The sequence below is a fragment of the Choloepus didactylus genome, chromosome 7 (genome assembly GCF_015220235.1).
Source record: "Choloepus didactylus isolate mChoDid1 chromosome 7, mChoDid1.pri, whole genome shotgun sequence".
Lineage (NCBI taxonomy): Eukaryota > Metazoa > Chordata > Mammalia > Pilosa > Megalonychidae > Choloepus > Choloepus didactylus.
In genome coordinates, this window is record NC_051313.1 from 116,776,379 (window position 1) to 116,795,157 (window position 18,779).

The window sequence follows — 18,779 nt, forward strand, 5'->3', positions numbered from 1 at the left end:
CCATAGGGTTGTTTTCTGGACAACCATGAACTCCAGGCTGAAGAGGTTGGACCCTGTACTGTAGCAATAGGGAACTGAGGAAGGTCTATGGTCAAGGAGGATAATACAAAATATTTTAGGAATATGAAAGACAGCCACAAGAAAGATGAGCTAGAGGAGAAGCCCAGAGGCAAGCAGGAGAATACTGAGGAGGCAGCTATTGAGGTGATCCCAGGAAAGTGGCTGGAAATGGAGAGGAAGGGAATTTAGGAGGAAACTTGGTAACCGACAAACAAGATAAGGGAAGGGGCAGGGTTCAGACAGAGTCAAGGCCACATGAAGGCTTGAGATGGTCTTCACAGGGCCTGGCTCAGGCTCATTTACACAATACAGGCTTTCCCAGTCCTCATCTGTCCTATTTATTTCAAATGAAAAACTGGTAAAAAGCATCTTAATTTGCAAATTAAGGTCACAGTGAGTCCTGTAGCTGCTAAAAAAAAAAAAAAAAGCCAGCTAAAGTCTCATGAATCCAAAGCAGGATAATTATGTGGATAGGTTGAAAGTAAGTATAATCATTGTTATGTAATGGGAAAGGGAAAGATCCACATTATTTTTGACCAAAAGCACAACAGGGCTGAGCTTTATCTCCCTGGCAGGGCGCACAGGAGACAGCTTTAAAAGGCAGCAAGTAGCACTCCTCACTTCACTTCCACTTCACAAAGCAGCTTTTAGTATGGCCTCCTGATGAGGACTTGGGGGCTCTAGAAGGGTCATGCACAAGGTCCTAGATTTGGACTCACTATCAAATTGATCCCTTTAATTTATTAGGAAAGTAGGAGGCACATCAAACTTCCTGATGAAGCATTATCAGGGGGCCATGTAACAAGACAAATCTCATCACAATGTACAATGCCATCTGTAGCGATGTCATACAATGACAAGAGGACCTGATGACCTGGACATATTCAGAGAAGAATGGTCAGGGCAGAAGCAGTTTGAGACCTCGTCATCTGAGGAAAGGGAGAAGGAAACCAGAAGTTTCTGGCAAGGGAATGAGAAGTTTTGAGGGTGAGAGGACATAATTGTGGCTTCAAAAATCTGAATAATTGTTGTTATTGAGGATAGTGTGCATGACCCAGAAGGTAGAACCAGAACTGATGGTGTGGAAATCAGATTTTAGCTGGAAACGAGAAAGGATTTTCCATGATTTTCCACAAGTCATGATAGACAGCAGAGGGAGTCATTTGGAGTTTCCAAGGAGAAACTGGAAGATTACTTTTAGAGAATATGGGAGTGACTTTGTTTAGAAGGGAGTGGCTGGTTGGACTACATGGTAACTAGGGTTCCTTCCAGTTTATTGATTTGCGAAACTGTTGGTAATTGCTACATCAGTCTGCAATTCACAAAAGAAAAACCTAACCACCCACCACTTGGGACAGCAGTAAAGGGAAGGAATACTTAGTGCCTTAAATAGTGAAAAGGAAAACTCACATTTTTTCCCAGACCTCTCCCAAGTTACTTTCCTTTATACACACACAGAAATTTCTTCTGGAATTAAGGGGGAAAGTAAGATAGTGCTGTAATAATTTGGGTTGAAAAAAGAGAAAGTGAAAAATAATTAATACCAAAATAAAAGTTCAGCTCACCTATATTCTAAATACAATTCCATTAAGACTTAAGAGCTGTGACTCCAACTGACCTCCCTCATTTATCAATTCCATAACCTTAGGCAAGTCATTTCAGATCTCAAAACTTTAGTTTCCTTACCTGGAAAATGGAATCAAACAGTTGGCTAGATCAAATAGTTGAAAAAAACACAGGATGCTTATTATTCCTTATAACAAAATAAATTTCAGAAGAAACAATAAACGTCCTAGAAGAAAATTAAGAAGCAAGATTTTTTTTTTTCTGTAATCTTAGAGTGGGGAAAGTCTTGAACTAGGACACAGAAATCTAAGTCATTAAAGAAAAGACTGATGAAGACTATATAAAAATTCTAAATTTCTGTATGGTAAACAAACAAAAAACCCCACCGTAAACAAAGACAAAAGACAACTTTTATAACAGATAAGGGCTACTTTCTTCAAATATAAAGATCTACAAATTAGTAAGAAATATGATCAATTCAACAGTAACAAAAAAGAAAGAAAAAGGAAAGGAATAAGCTAAACTTAGAAAAAGAAATACAGTGTTTTAAACATGAAAAGATGCCAACCTTGCCCATAGTTAGAGACACTCAATTTAAAACTATACCGAGATAACATTACCAATCTGCCAACCAAAAAGAGATTTAAAGGCTGACCATCCCCTTGTTGGTAAGGATGTAAAAAAATAAGGCTCTCTCTATGCATTGTAGGTAGGAGAGTAAATGTAACAAGCACAAACCCTGTCACAGAGCTATTCAGCTTCTAGAGTTTATCTTAAAATGAGTTTGTATAAGGATATGCAAGTAACTCATAAAAGAGTGGTGACATCCAAAACATCTGTCTACAGGGAACTTTTAAAAATAAATGATAGTATATCCATTCTATGAACTATGAAACAGAAAAGGAAACTCTAGGTACTTAATTAGAATGACTTTCAAAATATATAATAAATTTAAAAAGCAGTATGTATAATATGTCACCATTTATCTTAAAAAAAAAAACACATGACTAAAATGCTTATATATGCACAGAACATAAGAGAAACTGCGTGTCTGTGGGAAGCGAAGAAGGGATACTTATTTTGCATTATATTCTTTGGTACTTTTAAAATTCAGCCATGTTCAAGAATGATTTAAAAAAAAAAAAATCCTCGAGGTGCAAAAATTCCATTTGCTGGGTTGGTTTTGCCTAGCTGTCTATATACAGTTAAGATATGGAAGTTAAGACAAATATTACCTCCAAGGGCACAGAGACAGCCTTGGGGTTTGGAGATTTCCACTCCTGAAATGCAGTATAACAGGCAGGAGGCCACTCCTCTGCCACTCCACCCCCTACTCCAAGTTCCATGCTGTTCTCTCCACTGGCCTACGGGCCAGCACAGTGGGCTCAGCCAGCCCCTGAAGATAAAAGTTATTCAGGATCATCCACCTTCAGAGGGTCAGGGAGGAAGCAGCTCCCCCAGAAGCAAAACCTAGGACTGCATGCTCACTGCATAACAGATACAAGATATACCCATGATTTCCAGGGAGGTTCTGCTGAAAACAACTAGCTCCAAAGTAGAAGTAAACTGCGTTTACAATGGCTGTTTAAATCAGGACAGCCAAGAACAGACTGCCAGATAAATTGTCATTTGCAGACCCCTTGTGAGCTTAGGCAGTTTTCCACCTGTCTAGAGAAATGAACACGCCGTCATGAATTATGGACAGGTGGGCCCTGTGGCACCAGAGATGGGGTTATTAGAACTCATAAGTGAGATAGAGCAGGATGTCTGGGAAAGATCAGCTCAGATGTTGGCTCCGCCCAGTGTCTACAGGCCACAAACATTGTTCTTACCCCTTAGCTACTCACCTGGTAGCATCAAAAGGGGAAGAGAATAGGATAAAGGAAAGAAAAGGAACCCTAGGCAGGGAGGTTACCATCCATGAAAATGTGGGGCAGAGATCATCTTTGAGGGTTCTAGCAAAACACTGGGGTCCAGAAAACAGCTGTTACTTCTGAGGGTCCGAGATACCAAAGGAAGTCCAAGCAAGTTCCAGGTTAATTGCTTTCCTAGAGTCTTATGTAATAAAAGCTATCCCCCCATTATCAGGCCAGGTAATTATTTAGCTGCCATTCTGACCACACAGCACATCTCTAAAGAAACTAAACTTCTCTGGGGCCTTTTCATTTTGGGAGGAAAAGACATGGAAACCTATTTGTCCTATGAGAATCCAATGAAGGCAGATTGTTTTGCCATACTTCAGAGGGCTCCAGTGAGCCAGAGATGACTGGGGCTAAAACAGTTAGCAGCAGGTTATCTGGGAAGATTTTACAGGAAGGAGTTGAGGACAGACTGGGGGCATCACAAGGCATGGCATCTAGACCTGAACCAGCTTTGGGCTTGCTTTCACTACCCATTCACTAACCAGGCAACCACAGTCTCTGGGCATAGATGACTGATACCTCCTCCCTCTCCCATCTATATATACCATATGTAACGGAAATCACCACCTGAAATAAGAGACTCTGCATACACACATATGTATGCGTGCACATACATGGGAACACACATGCATGCATGCAAACACACACACACACACACACACACACACACACACACACACACACACACCACCCCATACCTGGTGTCTTGTATTCTCCCTTTAAACCAATCTCCTCTAAGTCCAGCTGGGGTCAGAGAATGTCTGAGGCCACCATCAGCTTCTCACTCTAACTTGTTGTAATTACCTGTTTGGAACCTGTGGGCTTGGGCCCAGAGAGAAAGGATTTAAGATTTGTCAGGGCGAATTATTTGTGTTAAGTGTCCTTTCAGGGCATCAGCATTGTTTCTGTGTTCTAAATGATGGTGCTGTCTACCTGGACTCACCTGTGTGGACTTCTTTAACACCTAGTTGGCTGTTCTCCTCTCACTGGATCTCCTGTTTTCCAGATTTCTTTCTGATTTCCTTTTTCCTTGACTTATAATCCTGTTTTCTTTGGATTTCATCCCTCTCTGAGCATGTGATGCCTCCATGCAAATGTCTTCCTTATGATAATGACCAAGGTTCCAGTTCCTCCACCTGAACTCACCCAGTGATCCTTGCATAATACGGATAATGGCCAAGTGTTAGAAATTCTTAGGGATTCAGATTCTATTCTAGTCTAATAGCTTAAGAAACACACACACACAGATACATACATACACAGCTTAAAAGAAGAAAAATCAGGGAAAAAATGAACAAGGAAAGATGAGAAAAGAAGCAAGTGGCAATAGTGGTTAAATAAAAAGTGAAAAGAAGTTAAAAGCAAAAATTAAGTAATAAGGTACATAGGTAGGATGATATGAATGTGGAAGAGAATTTTAAATTTCTCTTATAGGAGAAACTAATTGCAAACAGAGAAAGTAGCTCAATAACTCTGAGCCATACCCCCCAAACCCCCATATTTGCATGGCTTGTTCTCTCACAACCTGTTCAAAGGGGGTTTCCCTAGCTGCCCCACCTAACTGCAACCCCACACCTGCCATACCCTCTAACCCTCTTCTTAGGCTTAATTTTCTCATTTGCACTCTTATAACCAACTAGCATACTATGAATTTTAATTATTTATCCTCTTCTATCTTTCTTCCCCTCTAGCTTTCTGAAACATCAGCTCCATGAGGTCAGGGAGTTGTGTCTGTTTTGTTTACTGCTGTATCCCCAGTGCTTAGGTTAGTACCTGGAACGCAGCAGGTACACAACAAATTAGTAGAATGAATGAATAATTGGATAAAAATACACTTCAATTTTACATTATGGCTGATTATGTGAAAATACATCTACATGTTTCTAAGATACAATTGTTTAGAATAATAAGAACTACTATTTCCTAAATTACATAAAACCACTCAGTCTGTATTCTACTTACTAGAAAAAAAGAAAGAAAAGACAGAAAACTAGAAGCAAAGTAAACATAATGAATGTCCTGGAAAATGTTTCTTTCTGTGAGTATCAGCATTTGTATGCACTAAAATAAAGATCAAATTCTTCTCATTTATTCACCTACAGCCAGTGTTAAACCAAGCTTTTGGACTGGTGTCAGAAAAATAAAATGAAACAAAACACACAACATAAAAGTAAAGAACTGGGAAATTCTTATATTGCTAGCTATTTCACAAACACAAAACCCCTGCAGGGTGCTTGATGGTGCCTCTCTTTTGATGAGGCTAAATGGAACCAGATTGTTTATGAAAGGACTGGATGGGGGGGTGTGGTGGGGGTGGGTGGGAGCAAAGAGGGGAGTGTACTACCATGAATGGTAGAATATAAAAATTGGGTAAACACTGGCAAAAATGTTAAAAGAGAAAATGAAATTAAAAACTCTCTAGTGGAGAGGGCTGAGAAGGAAAGGTTATTAGAAAAATCTATCCTTGTCTCTATCAGTAAAAATAAGAATGAAAGGAAAAATAGAGAAAAGTAAGGAAGAACAGAAAAAGACAATCAAGTGCATAGATGAGAAGGGGAGAAAGAGCAAAGGGAAAAAGAGCAGAAAAGAAAGAAGCAGGGTGAGAAAAAAGAAACCACAGCACTGAGGAAAGAGAAGATAAAAGAAAAGTTAAGCTCCCAGGCCCTTGTTATACTCAAGTGGTATAACAGAAAGCGGTGGGTGGGGTCGGTTGGGGGTTGAAGACAGTAATCTCATCACTAGTTAACTGCTGAGCCAGAACCAGAATCTGGAAGACTGCAGTGCTTTGTCTGTTAAGCATCATGGCCAATGGAAATGCCCACACATGTATTTTTTAATCTAGGGTAACAAAAATCACTTGGATTTATCAGATAACAAGGCTAAAATAGTTTGAGACTGCCTACAAAATAAGTGACATTATTTTTGAAGTATGAAAAAAATACCTCAATCTTACCAGACCACTTAAAACAATGGAAATTTGGAGGGTGTATAATCTAGGACAGAAGTTGTGACTCCTGTGTATACCTGGAAGCAACTTAAATAGACACTCCAAGCTGCAAAAGTCCCCAGGGGTAGGAGTGTCACATTCTTGTTAAGCACGGGAAGGCTTTGTTCAGCAAAAACAACTACACAGCTTGCTTGTTTAAATAAAAAACAATACATAGTACAGTATATGGTACCAGATGTTTAATGGTTATTAGCAGAAACTGGACCCTAAATCTTTTTATTCTACACTTAGGTCATTCTTCTTCCTGCACAACCAACCCTCAAGGGTTAAAAGCAGCCTAAGCCTCTGTGGAGAAGAACCAATCAGCTTTTGTCTCAATGACATCATACCTCTAACTGGACAACAGCCTAGAAAGGGCAAACCTGGGACCTGGCCTGGGAGGGTGCCTCCCAGCTGCTGCCACTTCACTTCTCACCAAAGGACTCAAGAGCCAAGTGTTCCCTCAGCTATCATTTTAGACAAAACTGGCACATTTCCAACATCCCTGAGCAGAAATTATTTTGTTTATACAATATGCATACAAAAAGCATGGCCTTGCTCTTCACCCATTTCTGACTTGTTTAATATTTACGAAAGCTGATTCCAAAGCACAAATTTAATCCTTAACAAAATACTAGCAAACCAAATCCAACAGCACATCAAAAGAATTATACACCATGATCGAATGAGATTTATCCCAGGTATGCAAAGATGGTTCAACACAAGAAAATCAATTAATATAATACACCACATTAATAGAATGAAGGAAAATAACCACAAGATCATCTCAATTGACAGAGAAAAGGCATTTGGCAAAATGTAGCACTCTTCTTATAAAACTAGGAACAGAAGGAAACTTCCTCAACATGATAAAGGGCATATATGAAAAACCACTGCTTACATCATACTACTCAATGGTGAAAGACTGAAAATTTTCCCTCTAAGAGCAGAAACAAGACAAGGATGCCCACTGTCAACACTGTTATTCAACACTGTATTGGAAGTTCTATTCAGAGAATTAAGCAAGAAAAGAAATAAAAGGTATCCAAATGGGAAAGGAAGAAGTAAAACTTTCCCTATTTGTAGATAACATGATCCTATATATAGAAAATCCTGAAAAATTCATAACAAAGCTACTAGAGCTAATAAGCAAATTCAGCAAAGAGGCAGGGTACAAGAACAACATGCAAAAATCAGTAGTGTTTTTATATACTGGAATGAACAATCTGAAGAAAAAATCAAGGAAAAAATTCCATATACAATAGCAACTAAAACAATCAAATATCTAGGAATAAATTACTAAGGATGTAAAGGACTTGTATGCAGAAAACTACAAAACAATAAAAAAATCAAAGAAAGAAATAAATAGAAGGACATTCTGTTTTCATGGATTGGAAGACTAAATATTGTTGTCAATTCTACCCACAGTGATTTACAAATTTAATGCAATCCCAATCAAAATTCCAATAGCTTACTTTGCAGAAATGGAAAAGCCAATCATCAAATTTATATAAAAATGTAAGGGGCCTCAAATAGTCAAAACCACCTTGAAAAGGCAGAGTGAAGCTGGAGGAGTCACACTTTCCGACTTTAGAACTTATTTCAAAGCCACAGTAATCAAAATAGCATGGTATGGGCACTATGGCAGACATACAGACCAATGGAATTGAATTGGGAGTTCAGAAATAAGTTCTCTGGCCAACTGATTTTTGACAAGGGTGCCAAGTCCATGCAGTGGGGAAAGAATACTCTCTTCTACAAATGGTGCTGGGAAAACTGGATATCCATATGCAAAAGAATGAAGGATGACCCCTATTTCATATCATATACAAAAATCAACTCAATGGATCAAAGACCTAAATATAAGAACCAAAACTAAAAAAACTCCTAGAAAAAAACATGGGGAGGCAGCTTCAGAACCCTGTGTTAAGCAATGGTTTCTTAGACTTTATACAAAAAGCATGAACAGCAGAGGAAAAAAATAGATAATTGGAACTACATCAAAATTATAAACTTTTGTGCATCAAAGGACTTTATAGAATGGGAGAAAATATTTGGAAATCACCTATACAATAAGGGTTTAATATCCAGAATATATAAAGTAATCCCACAACTCAATGTCAAAAAGACAATTCAATTAGAAAATAGACAAAAGACTTGAACAGACATTTCTCCAAAGATATATAAATGGCCAATATGCACATAATTAGATGCTCAACATCATTAGCCATCAGGGAAATGCAAATCAAAACCACAATGAAATACCATTTCATATCCACAAGAATGGCTACTATTAAAAAAACAGAAAGTGGAAAGTGTTGGAGGGGATATGGAAAGATAGAAACCCTCGTGCATTGTTGGTAGGAATGTAAAATGGTGCAGCTGTATGGCAGTTACTTGGAAAGTACAGAATTATCATACAACCCAGGAATCCCACTTCTAGGTATATACCCAAACAAACTGAAAGCAGGGACTCGAACAGATATTTGAACACTGATGTTCATAGTGGCATTATTCACAATTGCCAAAGAATGGAAGCAACCAAGTGTCCATCAAGGAAATACTCAGCTGTAAAAAGGAATGAAGTTCTGATATATGCAACAACATGGATGAACCTTGAAGACATCATGTTGAGTGAGATGAACAAGAAAAAAAGGGCAAATATTGCATGATATCACTCATATGAAATAATTAGAATGAGCTAATTAATACAGTCAGAAACTAGAATACAGGTTACCAGAGGTTGGCGGGGAGGGGCTGGGGATTTAATGCTTAATTGGTAGAGTTTCTGACTGGGGTAATGGAAATGTTTTGGTGATGGATGGTAACACAAAATTGTGAATGTAACTTGCACCACTGAATTGTATATTTGAATGTGGTTAAAAAGAGAAATTTTAGGTTGTATTTATGTTACCAGAATAAAAATTTTATATAAAACAAACATATAGGACTGTTGAACACAGTGAACCCTAATGTAAATTATGGACCATAGCTAATAGCGTAATTATAATGTAGTTTCATTTTCATCAATTGTAACAAAGGTACCATACTAATGCAAAGTGTTAATAATGGGGGAATTATTGTGTGTGTGTTTGGGGGGGTGTTATGGGAACCCTATTTTCTGCATTATTTTTCTGTCAACATACAACTTCTCTAATAAAAAATTTAAAAAAATTAATTTAAAAACCTACAAATTTATCACTTAAACCTTTAGCCAAGTTTTAAATGACCCAAATGTTTATTCTAAGTAGACAAGCTGTCTTCTGTGGTTTTCTCTTTTGTTTCATTTCCTTTCAAAGGCAGGTATGTGAGAGACCTATCTGACCCCAGACTTCTACATTCAAACCACAATCTGATCAGAAAGTCACTTTTGCTTTTCTTACAAGATACTTGTATCAGACTTTAATTGCTGCTGCTGTGCGCATGTGTGTCCATGGGTGCATCATACACAGCAGGAAACAAAGGATGAAAGTACATTTAAATGATTCTAATACAAGAAGAACACTATTGAAATGCTAACAACACTGCCAATTTAGTAAGAGGGAGAACAGGTCTCTTTCCTGCAGTTGGATGTGGGAAAAGCTTCTAGTTAAATGATGAATTTCTCCTGCTTCCCAGCTCCTTGAACATCCAAGCCTTCATTTGCAAATGAAGATTAATTTACAATTTACATGCAAGAGGCATATTTACTGCTCCAGCACACAGCCTCCACACTTGCTTAGAATCCATAAAAACAGTACTAAAAAATGTCTGTAATCACTCAGAGTCCCAACAGGAAAAAGAAGGCAGAGACTGGGCAATTGAAGGAGCTTAATAAAGGGATTATTTGCACAGGTTTGGATAGGATTGAGGGAGAGCAACCCAGAATGATAAAGTACCCGAAAGCTAGTCACAGCCAGGAGATCAGGCCTGAACGGTCAAGGGGAGGGAATGGTTACCAGAACTTTGGGAGATGGTGACCTCTCAAGAGTGGTGGCCTTTAGTAGAGGGACATAGGCAATCCAAGAATACCTTAGCCCACTGATGCAACCCACATAGGTCAGCCTTGGGCACACAGGCAGGAAAAGGGGGCAGGGAATGGACCTGTAGTGCAGACAAAAAATACCCTACACAGTATCTAGTGACTGGAGAATTATTTAAACAATAACAACAAACCAATCAACCTGATTAAACAGCCATACAATGGAGAATTAAGACAAAAGACCTGGATCCAGATGTCACTGCATTGCCATGAGTGATAGACTGAACTATGCACCCTAACAAACACATGTTCTTAATCTGTGTCCCTGTGGGTATGAACTAACTTTAAACAGAACCTTTTATAGGTGTAATTTTTAGTTAAGGTGTGGCCAGCTGATTCCAGGTGGGTCTTAATCCATGTTACTGGAGACATTAGAAAGAGAACCTGGAAGTCAGAGAAGCCAGAAAGGAGAGGATATCACCATTTGACAGGAGGCAGAGATGCAAGTCAAACCCAAGGATTGCTGACAACAGCACCAGTATACCACAGACTCTGGGAGAATGGAAGCTTTGTCACTATCTTGATTGTGGACCTCTTCTGGCCTCAAAACCATGAGCCAACAAATTTCTGTTGTTAAACCAAAATCAGTTTGTGGGATTTATGAAAGCAGCTCTGGCAAATTAAGACACCATGGTAAGATGGCCACGATATGCAGTAATTAGGTAAGAAAAATAAATTATCAATCAATAAATATTTCAAGATTTCATATTTGAATATACACCAAAATGTGAACAGACTTTAACAATGTGTACAGTGGTGTAGGTGATTTTCCCACTCCTTATCTATATGTTTTTTTAAAAATATTTCATATTCCAAATTTATTATTTTGATAACTGTGTCAAATGCTAACTATCAATCTAAGATTGATAAGAATCTCTAATAGAGGTCTAAGAATCTCTAATACTAAGGCACTCGGTACTAAGAATCTCTAATAGAGGTCTACATGTTTTTAAAGTTTTATTTCTGTACAGTTTCTATTTTAACTTCTATTATGCCCCAGAGATTGTTAAGACAACAAAGAATGATTTTGACTTCAGTGGAGAACAGAAAATAACTACTGGAGAACCTAAGATGGTGGCTAGGTGAGACAGGCAAAAAAACACCTCTGTGAAAAATACTAGATAAAAACCAGAAAGTGACCCAGAACAGCAGTTACAGCGATGCACCAGCCAGACAAGGTCTGCTAAATCCACAGGGACTGTGCAATTGGTGGAACCAGGAGTCTGCATTCTGAAACGAGTGAGTGAGCCTGCTAAAAGTCCAGTGGCTGCGCTGTGATGTGGGGAAATGGTGGGTTGGTGTTTGGAGAAGGACTAGTTCTTTTAAAAAAAAAAAACAAAACCAAAACCCGGGAGCAGATGCGGATACGATGGGGAGAACCACACAGCGAAACATGGCAGGAGTGGGCTGGGCCAACGCCTCAGTGTCTGGCATGGAGGATAGCCCTTCCCACTGCTGACTGTCTCGGGGCCAGGGGAGCAGAGGGGAGCCAAAAGGAGAAAGAAACCACGCTCCTTGCAGCCATCTCCCCAGCGGGTTGGGGACACTCCTGCCCGGGGCCGGACCCACAGCCCAGAGCCACACCAAGAAACCCAGTGTGACGGGGAGTGTTTCCCACAGCACCGCGCACATGCCACAATATCAGCCGTGGACAATTTAGTGCAACCACAGCTAACTATCCAGGAGCTGGGAAGGCGGAGCTGTGTGAAAAGGGGGAAATTAACACGTCCCATTCAGCTATCTTTACAGCAGGCTGGGAATGCCCCTGCATGGCCCTGTGGCCCAGAACTTCCCTGGCGGGCCGGCGTGCACTTGTGACATGGCACAACCTTCCCTCAGCAGAGGTCCTGGAAGAGCATGGCTGAGAAGGGGGACCTGCTCAGAAATCCCAGGGACCCTATGCCAATACCAAGGACTTGTGGGTCAGTGGCAGAGATAATCTGTGGCAAGACTGAAATGAAGGCTTAGGCTCTTGCAACAGCCTTAAATCTCTGGGAACACCTGGGAGGTTTGATTATTAAAGCTGCCCTGCCTCCCTAACCACCCAGACACATGCCCCACATTCAGGGTGGACAGCACCAACACCACACCCAAATTTAGTGCACCAATTGAACCCCACAAGAATCAGATCTCCACACACCACAAAGACAAAGTCGGGGAGAACGGACTTGAGGGGAATAGGTGACTCACGGACACCATCTGCTGGTTAGAGAAAGTGTACGCCACCAAGCTGTACATCTGACAAATTAGAGCTCAAGTAAAGCAAATGCCAAGAGGCCAAAAACAACAGAAAATCTTAAAGCATATGATAAAACCAGACAATATGGAGAAACCAAACCCAAACACCCAAATCAAAAGATCAGAAGAGACACAGTATTTGGCACAATTGATCAAAGATCTAAAGACAGACAATGAGATCATGGCACAGGATATAAAGGACATGAAGAAGAGCATGGCACAGGATATAAAGGACATAAAGAAGACCCTAGAAGAGCATAAAGAAGACATTGCAAGAGTAAATAAAAAAATAGAAGATCTTATGGAAATAAAAGAAACTGTTGGCCAAATTAAAGACTCTGGATACTCATAATACAAGACTAGAGGAAGCTGAACAATGACTCAGCCTCCTCGAGGACCACAGAACAGAAAATGAAAGAACAAAACAAAGAATGGGGAAAAAAATCGAAAGAATCGAAATGGATCTCAGGGATATGATAGATAAAATAAAACGTCCAAATTTAAGAATCATTGGTGTCCCAGAAGGGGAAGAGAAGGGTAAAGGTCTAGAAAGAGTATTCAAAGAAATTGTTGGGGAAAACTTCCTAAACCTTCTCCACAATATAAATACACAAAGCATAAATTCCTAGTGAACTCCAAATAGAATAAATCCAAATAAACCCACTCCGAGACACATTCTGACCAGACTGTCAAATACTGAAGAGAAGGAGCAAGTTCTGACAGCAGCAAGAGAAAAGCAATTCACCACATACAAAGGAAACAACATAAGACTAAGTTGTGACTACTCAGTGGCCACCATGGAGGCGAGAAGGCAGTGGCATGACATATTTAAAATTCTGAGAGAGAAAAATTTCCAACCAAGAATACTTTATCCAGCAAGACTCTCCTTCAAATTTGAGGGAGACCTTAAAGTTTCCACAGACAAACAAATGCTGAGAGATTTTGCTAATAAAAGACCTGCCCTACTTCAGATACTAAAGGGAGCCCTACCGACAGAGAAACAAAGAAAGGAGAGAGAAATATAGAGAATTTTAACAGACATGTATAGAACGTTACATCCCAGATCACCGGGACACACAGTCTTCTCTAGTGATCACGGATCTTTCTCCAGAATGGACCGTATGCTGGGACATAAAACAAGCCTCAATAAATTAAAAAAAAAAAAAAAAAAAAGGAAAAAAAAAAAGAAAATTGAATTTGTTCAAAGCACATTCTCTGACCACAATGGAATACAAATAGAAGTCAATAACCATCAGAGACTTGGAGAATTCACAAACACCTGGGGGGTAAAAATGAGGGGGAGATGAAAACATTCCCAGATAATCAAAAGCTGAGGGACTTCATCACCAGTAGATCAGTCCTATAAGAAATGCTAAAGGGAGTTGAGCAGGCTGAAAGGAAGGGACACTAAACAACTGACTGAAACTACATGAAGAAATAAAGATTTCCAGTAAAGATCACATGGTAAATATAAATACCAATACTACTGTATTTTTGATTTGTAACTCCACTATTTACTTCCTACAGGATCTAAAATATATAAACTGTAATGATAAATCAGTGGTTTTGGACTCAATGTAAAATATGTAATTTTTGACAAGAACTACATAAAGGTGGGGGAATGATGGAGTATAGGAACACAGTTTATGTCTCCTATTGAAGTTAAGTTGGTATCAAAGAAAAACAAGATTATAGATTTAAGTGGCTAAATTTAAGCCCCACAGTAAACACAAAGTATCAGAGAATATGACCATAGAGATGAATAGTAGAGTAGGGGTTACGAGAAGTGGGGGAAGGGGCAATGGGGAGTTAAGAAATGAGTGTAGGGTTTCTGTTTGGGGTGAAAAGAAACTTCTAGTAATGGATGGTGGAAAGGTGAAAGCACTGCAACATTCTAAATGTGATTAGTCCTACTAATGGAATGCTAGGGAGGGGGTGGAATGGGAAGATTTAGGTTGTATATATGTTTCCACAATTGAAAAAAAAAAGACAGTCTAAATAGATGGCAATCAAATGCCAAGGATGATCCTGGATGGGAGCTGAGGATGGAAGAGAGGAGGCTCAAAGGGACACAGATGGGACATAAGAAAAAAAAAAGGAAATACAGAAAGTAAGCTTTGTATCAATGTTGAATTTCTTGAACTTCTTAGCTGCGCTTAATGGGATTGCATAAAAGAATGTTCTTGTTTATGGGAAACGTATATGTGAATTATACTGTTTGTTCAAAGATGTGTGCAGCTAGCTCTCGTATGTTCAGAGGACAGAGCAATAGATGATGGATGACAGACAGGGAGAAAGGGAGAGAGGGAGGGAAAGAAAGAAGTGGTGGCGTGACAGGATGTTAAAGTTGGTGGATCGGGGTATTGGGGGAGGGGGGTTGGGCTATGCTGGAGTTCTGTATATGGGGCTCATATTGTTTTTGCAACTGTTCCTGTAAGTTTGAATTTATTTTAAAATAAAATTAAAAAAACGTAACTACTGAAGCTTGGATTTAGATCTCCTCTTAAGCTGTGCTCTCTTAAAGGCAAACTCTATTATATTTTTGTTACCAAAAATTTAACAGAAAATAAGGAGAATGCTAGTGTCACTAATGGATGCTATCTCAGAGGTTTACCTTAACTAGGCTAACTTTCAGAAGTCATCTTATTCAGGTTAACCCAACAAGGGCTGCATTAACCAACAGTAGAGAGCAGCATATATTTGGATAAAGTGACTCCCAAATCTAGTAGCTATACATGCTCCCTAACTATGGAATATCATCCCCAGCAACCAACCAATCAAGTGGGCACTTCTGGCCATTAGTACACATAAATACACTTGAAAACTAAATAGTAGAGAGGGCTGCTGATTTCTCTGTCTCTTCTCCCAGACACTTAGACAGAAAGGCTCATTAATTTCTCAAAGAACAACGGGCAACACCCGCCCTATTCTTCAAGGCTGGGCAGGCTCCCCATCTCTGGTGTGGGGCAGGGCCCTACAGGAAGGGCTTGAATTCCACTTCCCTACCACCTGACACCAGAGGACCAACGTCTAAAGACCTTTGCCTTTCTTAAGGTCTGAAGACACTCCAGGCCTCAGTTACCGTTCTCCAAAGCTCCAGGGACAATAATAACATTAATATTTAAATACACGTTTTCTATTTGGCAAAACAAACTGTGAAAAACATATCTGACTGCCTCTTTTACAATAAAAAAAATAAAACGGAGGCTTAATGAGGCCACCAGTGGACCAACGTGGAGAAAATGGTGCAATCAGGACTCAAAGTTGGATCTGCTGCCTCCCAAGCCTCTGCTCTGTCCACTTCCCTGCACTGCCTTCTAGGAGTGGCCTGGCAGACTCAACAACTCCATCTGTGCTATGATCATGGCTACCCAGGCCCCCAGAGCCTTTCCCTCTCTCTCCAGGCCTCACAGTGAGGAGCTGAGCTGGGTCCAAGCTCCTTCAGAGCTACTTTCTCCATCTCCTGGGGATCTAATGATGACAAAGTAAAAATCATCAAGCACGGGATACTGCAAGGCAGCTGTCAGGTACTGGTCAAGGATAGAGTGAGGAAAGCCAGTAACTAATACCTTGTTCTAGGACAGCCTGCCAAGGCCCTGGGTTTAAGGGCAATCACCAAGGTGGGGAGGGGGAAAACGGAACTTCTGAAGTTTCTTGTTACATAGAGATACCCACGAAAACCAAAACAATGTTGAAGGGTTACACATAAAGGATCTGCTAATGTTTACTACGCAAGCAAAGCTTGGTTTTCTGAATTCTTTCCAATAACACCTCAATTGCCTTTATGTTTTTTCCAATTTAAAATGTAGCCAGTGCTTCTGGTGCAAATACTGGCCCTAGCCTCACTACAGAACTGGCCCAAGACACCTAGACCCTGGAGGGTTCCAGGGTTTACTGCATTCTCTACCTGCACAGGAAATACCAGCACATGAACTCCTCTCATTAAAATGACAAGAGACAACTGTCTGACTGGCTAACTTCAATTAACCAGGCTTTGCCTCAATGATTACATTTCTTCAGGAGAAAAAGAGCGGAGCTGTTAGTCTGTCTGGCAATGTTGCATGTTAAAAGGGCATGAATATCCCATGAAAAAACCACCCAGTACCTTAACCTCTGGGGGCTCAGGAAAAGGAGCCATAAAGAAGAGGTAATTCATTAGATTGGTTTAGAAGCTTCCCCGGAGAGACAGCATAGTGGATGAAAAGAAGAGAAAAGAATGAGGGGCAGCACTTAAAGAGGTGCCTGCCTTATTTCCATTTTAGAGACGGTCCCTGATTTTTGGAGAAAGGTTCTAGCCCATCTGAAGAATAATGAGATACTGCCTAGCAAATCCAAGCACTCATCTTAGCCTCATGTTCAAGGCCCTCTCACTGTCTGGTCTCAATCTCACTTTCTACTCTTATTTCTTATTCTCCCCAATATAAACTCAATCTTGATACAGAAAGCTATCCCCACTCCATGCCTTTGCTCATGATCTTCTCTCCACCTGCCTTGCCCTTTCTTCATCCCACTAGCTTCGATCCAGTTTAAACCAAGACACTTGGTTGTTCAATTCCATATCCAATTCCACTTCTCTGTGATCTTTCCTGAAACCCCTCCTTCCCACCTTCGCATACCTCCTACCTCTCTGTACACTAATGTTTTTCCCTATTGACCTCTGGCATCATTTCAGAGCATAGTGCACATACCTTTATCTTACTTTTAAACCTCCTTATCCTATACTTGACTGTGATTTAGCAAAACTGTTTTGAAACACAAATGTACATTACACATCCCTACAAACATACATACTCTTGTGAGTAATATCCTAGGGGCCAGGAGCTCTCTCACTCATCCTGATTTTCCTTTTGCTGCCTGCCTTCTAGTACAGGCTCACAAAACTGCTTGCTAAACAGTGAAAACCTTCGCAAAAAGATTCCTTGGTCCCTGACTAAATAGAGTCCTAAGCCCCATCTTATTTGGAGATAACTATGCTGGAGGAATTGCCTCCACCCTGTTCCTACATTAGGGATAGGACTTGCTTTGGTTTACAAAATTTTGCAGCTGCAACCCAAATACAGTTTGGGAAGGGGATTTAGTCTGCCAATTGTTCAAATAGATGTGTCAGCTGTACTGTTCCCCTCCTCTTAGAGAGCTAAATTCATCTCTTGAAAATGTTCCTGGGAGAGAGACCCAATCCACTTCAAAGGCAGTTTCCTCCCAGCAAGAAGTTTGCAAGGGTAGCACTTTAACATGCCCTGGATATTTACTAATCTTTGAGAAACACATTCTTTTGCCTAATAAGAAATGCTACAGGTCACTGAAAAATATATGGGTACATATTTAACCATTCTATAACAATCAAAGGAACCTGGGCCTCATATTCCAAATACCTGCTCCCCCCTAATCTGTCTTTGCTCCTGAACGATCTAGCTGCCTGCCTTACCAACCCAGGAATGTGGGATAGGCAAAATGCTTCTACTGGGAGAGACATTTTGTCTTCCAGGGGAACAAAATATGAATAATCATAATCATGGAGGAGCAGGGAACAGAAGAGCCCTCTTCTGTCCCCCTTTTCAGCAGCTACTCTCAAAGGTCCCCTACTCCTAGCTAACCCTGGATCTTCCTTCCCTTTTCCTCCAAAGGACTTACAGGAAGTACTCTTGCTCTTAAGCACCTTCAGGGTGAGCATGATTCCTTCAATGGTACTAGTGGGATCCAAATATTTCCTAACAGCATGTCACTTCTAGGAACTGCCCTTCCCTCAGCCCGGCTCTGCTGGGGCCTCCGCCCTCAAGTTTAACCATTAATGGATCTGTCCTCTGTAACCCAGGCAGTAAGATCACCTCCCCTGGGTGCTTGGGTCTTGGCTCCCTCATGGTTGTCAGAAACACACTGGTTACAATGCAAAGGAGCAGGGCAACCCTCACCCAGATGCTCACCCTGGGAGTCAGCACACAGGGGAGCTGAGGTGGGCTGCAGCTGGCCCAGCTCTCTGTGATGTCAT

The 18,779-nt window shown here is 40.3% G+C and overlaps 1 protein-coding gene across 8 annotated transcripts in view; it reads right to left on the reverse strand.

Annotated features, from left to right (window-relative positions):
- Nucleotides 1-18,779, reverse strand: part of ANKS1A (ankyrin repeat and sterile alpha motif domain containing 1A) — a 240,219-nt gene that overhangs the window by 80,878 nt on the left and 140,562 nt on the right. The window lies entirely within an intron of this gene.